Below are 14,345 nucleotides of genomic sequence, written 5' to 3'. Positions count from 1 at the left end.
TTACAATTCTTTTATCTACTTAATATTCGTAGTAACTATAGGATGGAAAGTTAGCTACTCTGTGGTCAGCCCTACTATTCAACCTACTGCACTAACTACTCTATCAAGCTACATGCTGCAGCGTTACGAGTGTGCCAGCAAAATAAAACAATCTCTTGGCCGTGCCCACCGAGTTAATCACAGTGGGAGAGCCCCTGGAACTGGGCTGGCCTTAAAATCGCTGCAGGTCATTCGAGAGTATCCTAGAACTATATTCTACTAATGAATTCTAACTACTAGGGTCATAATTAGTGTGCGGTGTCTAAGTTGGGTAAATTCACACCCTTCCCCTAATCCAGGACGTGGCAGATCCCAGTCGTCATGGCGGTGGGCCAATCTGCGCCCCAGCGGAATAGGATAGGTGTGTAACGCCGTTTTATTGCTCGACAGTAACCTCCCTTCAGTATTCACCTAAGACCTTGTTGGATACCTCGCTGACAAGTCTGTCTGTGATGATAAAGGTGGCTCTGTTTGGTAGTCCGTTCCTTAAATCCGTAGCAACAGCATTAAACATGGGGCACTTGTAGACCACGTGGTCCTGTGTACCTATCCCGGCACTACAGTCACACGAGGGAGCCGCTCTTTTCCCGAACCGGCAGAGAATGCCGGAAACGGACCATGCCCCGTGACGAAGTGCAACAGTCCCCCACTATGTTCAAAATGTTTCATTTTGAGACGTTTCTTGATGTTTGGAATTAGCTAATAGGTTCTTCTGCCTGTCTCGTTCCTATCCCAGAACTCTTGCCACAATCCTTCATATATATATATATATATATATATATAATCTGAGCACTACGAGTTTTAACTTCTGTGGTCATCAGTCCCCTAGAACTTAGAAATACCTGAACCTAACTAACCTAAGAATAGCACACAAATCCACGCCAGAGGCAGAATTCGAACCTGTGACCGTAGTAGTCGCGCGGTTCCAGACTGTAGCGCTTAGAACCGCTCGACCACACCGGCCCGCCATAATTCTTCCCCCCTTCTCAAAATCGATGGTTTGTCCCCCACTCGCACCCCCAAAATGCCTTCAGTCTTTTCAGTTTGTCCCCTTTTTTCCCAATACCATCTACATCTATGGGTCACAGGCCCATGAGAATCAGCAGTGATCCCCATGGGGACGTGCGGTAGGCTCCATTCGATCTCAATAGCATGCTGCGCAGCACCCTCCTCACAGCCATGGAAGGACGACCCTCTTGAGCCTGTGAGCGCAGACCCCGGACCTGTAGCCCACGATGGAAGCTAGGATGGTGTTATGGTACAATTTGATGAGTTGTGGAGGAAGATGAAATGGCCTAAGCCCAATTATGATGACATTGTTCAAGACCTCTGGCGACCTATGTGTTGCCACTTCAGTATGCAAGGCGTAGCTCCATCTCTCATCGAAAATTACGCCCAGGTATCGTGCCTCTCGATGGCGTGTAACCGGTGTGCCCTTAGTCCTAACCGTTGGGTTTCTGGACAATTGACCTTTTAAAAGCAAGTAAATTGACTTGTTTGGCGCAACTTTAAGTTTGGTCCCGTGACACCATTGCGACTACATGAGCATAGCTCTTTCGATTTTAGGTTCACGTTTCTCTCGGCTACGGCCGTCAACCAACAGGAGGAGGCCGTCGTCGTAGAATATCACCTCTAGCACATGAGGGCTGTTCTGCAAGTTGTCTAGGAGAGGCTCTATATTGATGTCCCAAAAGAGTGACCCCCCTTCGTTATCCTTTTGCCCACTCTCCCGCTAGAGGATGATAGCCAGACCTCCCTATTCATGAAATAGCTCCTAAGACACCCATATAGCGGCCCTGCGCACTCTTTCTCCCGCAGGCGGGAGAAGAGCGAAGGCCACCACAGGTTGTCGAAGGCGCCACCGATATCTACCATGATGCCAACTACGTACCTGTCTGTGGATGACCCGCAGACTTCAGCCGCCATGGCGGTTGCGTCAGACGCAGATGGTCCTGGCCGGAAGCCGAATTGCCTACTGCTCATCCCACCGAGCACCTGGTGTGCCACCAGCCTGTCAGCTGCTCCAGCAATTTCCCAAGCAGATCCAACATAGAGATCGGTCTGTAGGACTTGACTTCTTTAGGAGCTTCATCCTGTCCTCTCTTGATAATTACTACGTTGGTTTGTTTCCAGATGGAGGGAAACCATCTGAGGCTCAGGGCCTCTTCTTTGGCGTCTCTGTAAATTTGCAGCCATCGCTGTTTCTCTTCCCAGACGACGCTCCCCTGACGGAGTGATACATCTGCCGTAGTTCAGCGGATCATGGTGACGGAGAAGCCACCACGGCCCTCCTCCTGTTTAGTATGGGTGCCTTCACCGCTCTAGTGAGCGCTCCCACAAGCCCTACGGCATGCTTATCGATGTCTTCATCACCATCTGGCCATGTCGGTATGACAAACTCTCTTGCTAAGTGCTCCCAGTTCGTTTTGTTGTAGTTGAACTGAACTTCTCACCCTATGCCCCATTGACACTCTCGGTCAGAAAGCGAGAAGGTGATTAGGTTATGATCACTAGTAGTGACCTGGTCTCTGACCATCCAGTTTGGCATGTGGCCAGCAATATTAGGTGACACCAACGTTATGTCTATGTTCATGCCTTCACCTCCCCCGCCAGTATGGGTGGGGGGATTTCCAGCTCTGTTGGCAATAGGTACTGACGAGACATGATTGTCTCCTCCGTTTTTTCCCCTCTTCCATCCCGAGTGCCACTGTGCCACATGGGAGATTTCGCCACCACCACTGTCCTTCGGTCTCGCAGCGCCGTGGTTTTTTGTACAAATTGGTCGAGGTACACTTCTGTATCATCACCATACTGAAAAAACATGTTCACCAAGTGTATGACTCCCACGGGCGACTGGAGCTCAACGACAGCACAATGACCATCTGAGATAATCTAGTTTGGTCGAGGGCACGGCAATGGTACGTACTAACCGTATTCGGTCAAAAAATGCTCCAGAATGGAAGTTAATTGCACCTAAGATAGACGCGGTCAGGCAGTAGTGTTACGTATTGCAAACCAAAACGTGGCCGACAAGCATTGCGAAATAGAGCCAGCTTGACGTGGTATGCTGCAGTAAGCTAGGAGAAGCACGGACGCCTTTCCTCACTTGCCACAGCAGAAGTGTTTAGAGCACGTTCCTTAAGCTATAAGCTATAGTTTGGAGTGTATAGGTACTCAGCTATTTGTGTGCAAAAATATTCTCGTCTCACTTTCACAGCCTACAACACGAGTCTGTGTCTCACGGCGGCGTCCTGGAACGCTGTTCGACAACCGGACAGGACAACCTGCCCTGAGTCACGAAAGCAGCAGCCGTTTGAGCAGAGAGCTGTCCGCTCGCTGGTGGGAGGTCATGGCCTGTCGTGGCCATGCATGCGGAATTGACAGCTGTGCTGCCACGCTGTCATCAAAGTCACAGCCAGAGATGTCGCCGACTGTAGCATTTGAGTGAATCCATCATAGACCGCGCTGTTTACACTGTCAGAAACGCCACATGTCTATTGCTTCGCTTGAGAGACAACTAGACGCCAGCACCAAACTGTTCCTGATGTACTACGGCTGAGGGTCGGAGTATAGCAGTTAATTAAACAATTCTAATGTCTTTCTGACGTCTCATTTAACTATCCACATGCGACAATCACTGAGTGATCCATCAATAGTATGTAGAAGAATAATGGAGTACAATCGAATCAGAGAAGGAGGAAATTAGATGAGGAAATGGGACACTAAATGTAGGTGACGAATTTTCCTATCAGAGAAGCAAAATAACTGACGATGACCTAGGAAGAGAGTTCACAAAATGCAGGCCGACAATAATAAGACGTGATACATGCACTAAATACAAGAACAGAAAAAATGTGGGGTTACGGGTGAAAGTTTTCTGCCTTTAAGTAAATTGTTTGTATCTTACCTCAATTGACTGCCAGAAGCTAGTCGAAATCTGCACAATAGGAATGGCCGCGACATCGCCGTTTTTGTAGTTATATCAGCAAGAAACCTAAATTCTGTCAGATTTTAAATTGTATTAAGAGAAGCAGATATCATATTTTGTTTTATCACCTCAAAGAAAGTCAGTCTAGGACTATGAAACGTCCTCGTCAATGCGATATATTTTTGTCAATGATGGGTGACTTTGTAACAATGAAGATGCAGATGAAATACTTCTGCACCATCCGGAGTTGTTCGTCGTTTAATATCCGTAGATAACTAGCAGTGTACTTCTAATTCTGAATCTTTAAGTCTTATTACAGGAACAATATTTAATACGTAATGGATGTAATAGTGTATTTATTTCTGATTGCATGTAATTGGTTGTAATTATAACGTAAATATTGTAGACTGCTTGGTAATGGCCAAAGGAAATTTATTTAACTGTATCGATAGGAACGACGTAATGGCAGTAGGCGTGCCGATCTCTGCGAGCAGAGAGGAAGCAGAGCAGCTTGAGTCATGAAAAAGGGCGGAAGTGTTGGGCGCGTCCACAGACACGGTGTGCACCTACGGGAGCGCCAGTGCAGGCACGCCTGTAAGTACTCCGTTAACCCGCGAGTGTTGAGAGAGCGGTAGGAATGAACAGGCAGAGGAAGCTGCAATTCCAACTACTGCCTGTCCCATAACTATCCGTAGCTCTGGAGACGACTCGTGGTTTTCAACTAGCAGCAGCAACGTTTCTTTCGCAAAGTTTGACCAACTTCCAAGAATAATAACATGCAATGGTTCAAACTTGTAGGGCACTTGTGTTGTCATTTTCCTCAGACATTATTTCCAAGCAGGCTCCCTTTTTCTTTCCATGCAGTCACCGAGTGTCGTAAAAATATGCAAACTGAATAACTACTTACTGACATAGTTATTTGTTTGCTAATGACCAGTTTCAATCCAAATTTTGCTGCTTGAGTAGCTGTTCATTCCTGTGTTGCACAACAGAGGCTAAACAGATTTGCAGTTTTGAGTATTAACTTAACTCACTTAAAGTAACGTAAAATTTCGCCGGCAAACCTTATAACTAAAGAAGTAGTACAAAAGAACATTGCCCAATTTCATTTATTCTGTATTTAGCTTAGCGAGTGACTGGCTCGGGATGTATTTGGTTGTCCTTTTGGTAAAATTAAATCAGTTGCTCATTTGCTTAAGCTACGGTGGCAGGTTCGAATCCTGCCTCGGGCATGGATGTGTGTGATGTCATTAGGGTAGTTAGGCTTAAGTAGTTCTACGTTGTAGGGGGCTGCTGACCACAGCAGTTAAGTCCCATAGTGCTCAGAGCCATTTGAACCATCATTTGCTTAAAGTAAATTTAATTCAGTCTTTCAATAACTAAAAGTAATTTGCTTGCCTTTCTTTGCCTATTTTGCCTTACGTTATGCTGAGGTTACTGAAAATCGTTGTCTTTATGTAAAAAAATTACAGTTACAATCAGTAGTATATTGAACAAGCAACTTCATTTAACTTTGCAATCAAAATTTTTTATTTCAGGTTAACTAACTTCAGACTAGAGTGCCTTCTGATTATTTTATTTCCTCGTGAACTGTTGTGTTGTGGAAAAGCATTACAACCTTACGTTGCCACGCCAGTGGGTATTTTCTAAATTTTCTTTGACGTTACCTTTCTTAGGATTCCAGATATTGATTGCCCCAGTGGCATGGTGACCGTTTAATATCCTTGTTTTGCTAATCATTGTTTTTTGCATGAAATATTACATGGTACCCGTTTTCCACCTGTGTGGTTCGTAAGAAATTGCACAAATTCCATCGATTTCAAAATTATTATCAGTATTTAGATTAGTTTTAAAATAGAGTCTTCCTTCAGAAGGCTCTGTTGTACACTTTCCTCCCATTAACTGGTATTATTTTCCTTCAGTAACGATAGCTTTACTCTCTGCAATGTTTCATTAAGCATACGCGATCACGGTCAGTTACATCGCAATCTAGTAGGCAGATTACGAGGTGGGAGATCGCAACTTAATATAAGCTTTTGACTGATCAGGGAACGTTTCACATTGAAAAAACTCTGAGTCACTCTGCAGTGAAGTATCATGCAATGGATTCTCCATTCGTTGATTCAGGAAGAAGTCACTGGGTTATAAATAGTTAGACAGAGCTGTGACCTATGAAGCTGTGCTCAGTTATTTGTTTGTTCACGACTCAACAAACAATAAGCAAACATTACTTGACCATGAGTAAGTAATGGAAATTTTACTCTCTAAAAAAAAAAAAAAGACGTACTACGAAGGAGTTATGTAAATTGGTCACAAACTGATATTCATACAGGAATCAAAGGAAAATGCGAAACTGTAAACTCTGGCGGCCGAAGGACGAATGTGTGACGCAGCAGCGCAATTTCACAGTGCAGATGACAACGGTAGTAAAGAGGGGGCATTTTCAATACCATAGCATAAAAATCTTTCCGAATTTCACTCCGTATACTCGGTTGTACATTAACTAGGCCTCGCAGTCGCATGAACAACATACGCAGATATCAGCATTCGAGTGAGGACGTGTAGTTGGTCTCGAAGAAATCGGCTGGAGTATTCGACGAATTGCTTCACATTTGAAACAAAAATATAAAAAAATCGATGCCACGATTCGACGATATTTACAGGAAGGGTAAACCATGGCCGGACAGAGCATCGAGAACGAGGCGGTCGACCTAGACGAGAAAAAGTGAGGACACAGCAATCATCACAAAGGCACTCAGAGCCCCGGATTCATGATCAACATCCATCCGACGTGCAACCGGTGCTTCAGTGGCCACAATGACCATATACAGGCGGCTCTAAGAAAGAGGCTCAGCTCACAGAGACCCTGGCGCAGACTAGCAGTGACCTCTGTTTACCAATAAGCCCGTTTGCATTGGCGTCTGCCACATTCGGCCTGAAATCTCATTGCATGGAGTAGAAACGTCTTCACTGATGTGTCACGCATTGAAGTGAACCCCGATGACTAGCGAAGATTTTCCTGGAGACGCCCTCCAGAGCGATGTGATACCAACCTGACTCGCCCGCCATACAGCCCGACAATCAGGACTGATGGTCTGACGTGTCACTTCATTTCACAGCAGGACCCTTTGGTTATCGTCTGCGGTTGTCTTTCAGCACAGTCGTAAGCCGACGATATTCTATGCGCCTTCATGGCAAGCCGTCCTGGGTTTACAATTCAACAAGGTAATGCCCGCCCGCACAGAGCGAGAGTTTCTAACGCTTGTGTTCGTGCTTGCCAAACCCTACCTTGATCAGCAAGGTCGCAAGGAGCCGGATCTCACCCCAATTGGGAACGTTTGGAGCACTATGACCAGGACCCTCTCACCAGCTCGATTTTGACCCTGCTTGACAAATACTACCTTGGTCAGCAAGTTCGGAAGAGGCCGGAACTCTAGCCACTTGAGAACGTTTGGAGCACTATGGCCTGGACCCTCTCACCAGCTCGGTTTTGACGGTCTAACGCTTCAAATGTACAGAATTCGGTACGATATTCCGCATGAGGACGTCCAGAAACTCTGTCAATCAGTGTCAAACCGAGTAACTGCTTGTGTAAGGGCCAGAAATGGACAAACGTGTTTTTGATCGGTTCAGTATGTGAACCTCCTTCTGTCGAATAAATCATCCCATTTTGTGAAACCTCATTTGTTTGAGTGTACATATACATAACATGTATCTGTTTCCATCTCATTCAATAATTCCTTCGCGGTGCTTCGACTTTTCTTGTCTTAGAACGTCAAACAGTAACACACACTCTATGGCAAACCTGCGCATCGGAAACTGGAACTACATGGCTTACACGAGGGTTGGTACTTTAACAGTGGTAACTATGTATTTATAACTCGTACGAAAGAGATACGTGTTTCAAAGTTTTACTGACCTTGAATGTAGTCGACAGCATTGTGTATAACCAGTTACCAGCGACGTGGGAGTCGTAGGATACCCTTAGCAGTGCCAGTTCTGTTGACAGTTCGAGCGGCACGGTCTATTGCCAGACGAAGTTGTAGCAGTTTTGAAGCGAATGCCGTTGTTTCTTTCAGTTTAGAAATCGAGTTGAACTCACGAGGGCTTAAGTCAGGGGAGTGCTGTAGGTCCTATAGCACTTAGCAGCCACATGAGTCAAACAAATTAGTAACAGCTTGCACTGTACGTGCTTGAGCATTGTCCTGCAAAATGATGTCTCTAAGCTGGTCGTAGGTTGTGTTTCAAAAAAGAACAGCACTGCTAAGAGTATCCTACGACTTCCACATCGCTGGCTACCGGTTATACACAATGCTGGTGACTGCTTTGAAGGTCAGTAAAACTTTTAAACATGTATCTATTTTGTACGAGTTGTAAATAAATAGTAGCCACTGTTAAAGTTCAAATCCCCGTATATTTGAACACCAAACAGATACAGTCACTTACAAAATCTTATCAAAGTCGAACAGTGTGTGCCCGTTCATTATGTAGCCGAATATTGTGCAATAAGGACGATTCCTCTTGTCTGTGATTAAGATATATCGATTCGAAAAGAATTTATCACTGCACTACCTCGTCAAACCAACAAAATCTGAACGTAGTTCAAAAAGCAAATCTCTACGTGATATTGAAAATTAAGGAGTAGAATCTGTCACAGCAGCCTGAATCCCGTAAACTGCATCCACACTTACCTATCTGTAGCCGAAATTACGTCTTAGTAATAGTGGCAGGGAGTTACGAATATCATGTTCTCTGCACCTATCTTCCAATAAAGCCATAGCCTATTTAAAATGAAGGAACGGATGATAAAACTGAGTGCGTAGCTTGTCATTTCGAAAGAGCTTCTAGCTTACGAAAAATGAGTGATCTCTGAGTCTTCCGAAAGCTTCACGCATCAATATAATATCACGTTACAGTTCGATACAATTCCTGAACGCGGAATGATTGAAAAGTAGCTGTACGAAAATTTATATCAGATGACTGGAATGATCTACACGTTGCCCGAGAACCACCATAGCAAACTACAGGTAACTGAAGTCGTCGCACCAAAACCAGCACTGCAGGCGTCTAAACTTTCTGGCCACAATGTCAAGAATACAGTTCCAGTTCTGAAACAAAGGTCACATGGACCAAACGACCTCTCCATTGCTTGTGACCGAGACTCTCATCAAACGTGGAATCACGCTACAGCAAAGCCTCAAAGAGAGAAGTAAAACAATTTTCACGACTGATCGACACGAATTACTTTGCTGCAAGCTTCAGAGACTATGTCGCTATTTAAAGACAATCAAAAAAGTAGGTAAAAATGAAAGTGCTTGAACACACAATTTACGATTCGTCTCGGGATCACAACCCTACATCCCATGGTGGTTAGTAGGATAAGGAAGTTGTGGGTATTGACCTGACTCATCTGCAACCTTTCCGCTGCTGCCTTGGTTCGACGGGCTTTCTCGGTTGGTGTTAGCAGACGTGGAACCCAGCGGGCGGAAACTGCTGTCAAACTGAAACTGTGGTGCAAGATGTTGAAAACTGATCTATAACTAATTTTCACTTTTTCACGATTGACTCGTTTGTGATAAGACATTCGGCCAATACCAGGGCCCCAATATAAAGGGTGTTACAAAAAGGTACGGCCAAACTTTCAGGGAACATTCCTCACACACAAAGAAAGAAAATATGTTATGTAGACATGTGTCCGGAAACGCTTACTTTCCATGTCTGAGCTCATTTTATTACTTCTCTTCAAATCACATTAATCATGGAATGGATACACACAGCAACAGAACATACCAGCGTGACTTCAAAAACTTTGTTACAGGAAATGTTCAAAATGTGCTCCGTTAGCGAGGATACATGCATCCACCCTCCGTCGCATGGAACCCCTGATGCTCTGATGCAGCCCTGGAGAATGGCGTATTGTATCTCAGGCGTCCACAATACGAACACGAAGAGTATCTACATTTGGTACCGGAGTTGTGTAGACAAGAGCTTTCAAACGCCTGCATAAATGAAAGTCAAGAGCGTTGAGGTACGGAGAGCGTGGAGGCCACGGAAACGGTCCGCCTCTACCAATCCATCGGTCACCGAATCTGTTGTTGTTGAGAAGCATACGAACACTTCGACTGAAATGTGCAGGAGCTTCATCGCGCATGAACCACATGTTGTGTCGTACTTGTAAAGGCACATGTTCTAGCAGCACAGGTAAGGTATCCCGTATGAGATCATGATAACCTGCTCCATTGAGCATAGGTGGACGAAACTAAAATGAGCTCTACCATGGAAATTAAGCGTTTCCGGACACTTGTCCACATAACATCTTTTCTTTATTTGTGTGTGAGGAATGTTTCTGGGAAGTTTGGCCGTACCTTGTAGTAACACCCTGTATATTATAATTCCTAGTGCTCTGTTTAACAAGAATGGAAACGTTTTCGCGGCGTAACCTCTGTGTCATATGATGATGCATTGTTGCTGCATAATTCTATCAGCTTGGCATGGAATTTCACAGTGCATTTCGTTTCCATATGAAGAAAATTAATTTCCGCTCGGTACTCCATTTAATTAATCGACTGTGCCATTTAGGCATCGCTCCTGTGCTGCTGTAATATCTTTCTTAAGTTCGCCTTGTACCTAATTCTTTTAAACTGTGCATAACGCCATGTGAGTCTTTTAGTATGAGGAGGTTCTCCACAGAATGTCTGAAAAAAAACATATTTTATAGATACCGAGTAGAAGAAGTAGGCAGCAGGGAACTATTTGCGTTGTTGTAGAGTGCACGGAGGGCAAAAACTATAAAGGAAGCTATGGGAGATACTACGATGATACTCTAAAGAACAATTTGGCACCGCATCACACCAATCAGAAAACTGCTGACTACCAAAGAGCGAAGGATGAAGAGCAGCAAATTGACTGTTCCCAGAATTTTAACATTTGTGGGAATGGAAAAAGGAAGAAGAAAGTACAGTACTGCTTTTCTCTTCCCTGTGGCCCTTTTGTCTACTTCCTGCATTCGACCTGTTGAATTTTGTCATGCGGACTATGGATGCTTTACGAAAATGTCGACAGCAGGTAATGTGGTAAACACGTTTCGCGCGAGGTACCTCATTAGGAAACAGGCGGCTGAAATCGTCTGGACGGCCGCCGGCAGCGGAGAGGACGTCGCGTTTGTGCGGCGGCCGCTGCTATTTCATGCACGTCACACCTGGAAGCAGCCCGCCCCCGCCGACCCCGCCGCACCAGCTATTCTGCTCCACCCCTCCTTCCTCTCCACCCGTCACCGCCCATCCGCCGCCTCCAGCACGCTCCGCCCCCAGCGGACGTCCGCGGCGCAATTTTATCTGCAGCGCCGTGCCGGGACCTGACACAAATGTAATTTCAACTGTCGGAACAAGTCGCGGCGAAGACACGGGAATTCGCTGCTAGCTGCAGGCCGCACATTAGGTGAGTGGACCCATAACGGTGACCGGCCGGTGACCTCTCCGGAGGCGAAACAGAGCCGCCGCCTCCCGAAGAGAGGCAGAGGGAGGTGATTCGGGGCACGGGCCTTGCCCACGGAGCCAGACTATTTAAAGGAGGTCGATCGCGGCGGTTCCACGGTTCGCGGCGGGCCATCCGTCAAGTGAGTCATCGAAGGAACTTAAATTGCGAATTCCTGCCCTCGTCGTCGGTCGGACGTTTCTGCTGCTCGCTTTCTCGAATTTGTTACAGTGCCGCTGACCTGAAAGCTTCATCAATCTTCTACTCTCGTGGCAGCTGCTATATAATAGATTGGACTCCTCGTCTGTCACAGCAGAAACAAAACGGTTGATTTCAAATCGCTTTATTCTGTCTTCCTTGTTGGACATTTACTTTCGTGTGTTTGTGCGGAATAGCCAAGCAGCCAAGTATTCTACAATGGTAGTTCATTGAAACATGCAACTACTGATTTCTAGAGAAGTAAATTTTGGGGGATGTTCCTCCGACAGTATGAACGACGGAAGCAAATCTGTAAATCAGACGAGACAGATGTGAATCGTACGATCCCCTGAGGCATGGAGACCTGTATGGGCAGAAAAATTATGGGTAAGGCTTCTTGCTACCGGACATTAATTACATGGTGATTCGGAAGATATTATTGATACCTGTACACTATCTCTGGCGTTATGAACAGTACGGCATGAAGGCTACAGGTCGCAGTCAGGACTCTAACAATTGCAAGTTGTCAAACCCGGAAGGTATACAGTATTTTGAGATATCTATCCACGAGGCTTTTTGTTGGTCCACGAAGCATCAATACTGATTGGTCGGTATACAGTGGTAGAAGGTGTCGAACAAACGTACTTCAATATCACTCGATCGACGTACTTACAGGAGAGGTATTGCACACTTCTCGACAAATGTGGCCGAACATTGTCTTGATGAAATATGTCATGTGAATAAATTGGAGAGAGCTGTAGTACGTAACCCTTGAAAACATGCATTATATTCATTAGATTGGAATCAATGTGACATCGTTGTGCACAGCGATCGCTGAAAATACACAAGTCAGAAAAGAATAAAAATCGATCGCGATATCCACTGTTTTATTACAGAAAATCTAGATTTCAACTACTACATAGTCTTCTTCAGTGGTAAAAATTACAAAACAGCAGAATCAGGAACAAAAAAATGTATCTTAAGTGCAAACATAAACACCAAATATCTACATTCGATATAACTGCGAATAATATTTATCGAAAGTGCCATATAATAAACAATATTGGTTGACGTCAGCATACAGGAGTCTAACTTGAACTGAAACCGCTGCTTTCATAGTCAAACAGGAAGAAATAGGACGTTAGAGACATGTGATGCCCTATGTTGAGGCACAGGTGAATAGTTAAACAATAGTGAAATTCTTAAAGTTTAAAAATTTTCAAAAAATGTTCTGAACTATAAAACCACACGTATTGCTTAAACAATAGAAAACAAATCACCTGTGAGGGACAAAAGTACGACCGGCTCTATAACAGTAAGTACAGAATTCTAAGTAATGCGTTCTTGCGTTAGAAACTAGTGGAAGAAAATCAGTTTACAGGTACATACAACAGCAAAAAGTAGAATTTTAAACTAGTGCACCAAAATAATTAAAATATAATATATGGGACTAAAAACAGTAGGTTAAAACAAGATGTGCTCTCTCTGGGTATCAACTAACATCACAGAGACTCTGGACTCACGTCAAGCAGGAGGGTGTTAAGTTTTGGGGCCAGGCACTCTTGTTTCTGGCTTCGGCAGATACTGACATTTCTGGTAGAACGCGATTCTAAGAGACAATTCGTACTTATAAGTTAGCGTAAGTTGAATCGTGATGGCATCAGTGCCAGTAAGAATAGCGAATGGTTCATTATATTCCTTTTGGCTATCGCTAACCTGTTTTAATTTTTTCTGAACTTGAAGATTCAGAATGAGCACGAGGGCTGCTTGTTAGCTACGAGCGTCACATGTTGTCGTATCATGATGTCTGTGGAGTGTCTGGTACTCACTCTTTCTTTCGGTTTCACAGATGTGGGTAGGGGTTGCGAAGCACTCACTCTGCAACATGTCTGGAAATAATGTCGAATGAGTCAGTATTTGCGGGGAGATAGGATTCACCACCACGTGGTCTCTTAGTTCTATCATAACGGCCGTAGTCCGAGCAGTTAAAGTGTGTCACCTGCTGCCAGTTTAAATAATGTCGACTGTCCCTATGTCAAATACCCTGGTCACGTCTTCATTGAAATCATATGGAGTTGACGATGAGACCGGTTGTGCATGTTTCAGTTCCTATGGTAGGGTACATGTCCAGTTCCCTGCCCATCATCACAGACTACAAGGAACCTCCAAAGTGCAGAGAGGCTTTCCCGCACTTAAATCTCAAAGCGAAAGAGAAACAACCGTTCATACTTAACGGATTTATGTTAAACAGGTGTAAAAAGTAGTGTTGCAGTTCTGTTACTGAATTTCTGTAATAAATGGTTAGGTAACTGAACACAAATTATCATTTTAGTTTGTTCTACAGAGTGAGCACAAAGTCTTGCCCTGATTATAAAAATGTATAACAGAGTAACCTTTTGAAATAATAAATTACATTTGATGCCGTTACATAGGTTTGTGTTACCAGTACTTTTTTATATAAGAGAACTTAAGTTAGTAAACATCAACGTGTGTTCCAATGGTAGCTCGGAGGATGTCGATGCGGTATTCCAGTTCCCGCCAGGTGTTTCATAACATGTGTTGTTTCACAGTACCCACAGCAGCTTGTATCCTAACCTTCAGTTCGTCGACATAAGCAACTGGTGTGACGAAGATTCTGTCCTTGATAGAGACCCAGAAAATAAGTCAATGGGTGTAATGTCTGGAGAGCAGGGTGGCCAGGTAGTTC

Source organism: Schistocerca gregaria, chromosome 4 (assembly GCF_023897955.1).
Source record: "Schistocerca gregaria isolate iqSchGreg1 chromosome 4, iqSchGreg1.2, whole genome shotgun sequence".
Classification (NCBI taxonomy): Eukaryota; Metazoa; Arthropoda; class Insecta; order Orthoptera; family Acrididae; genus Schistocerca; species Schistocerca gregaria.
This window is presented reverse-complemented; position numbering follows the sequence as displayed.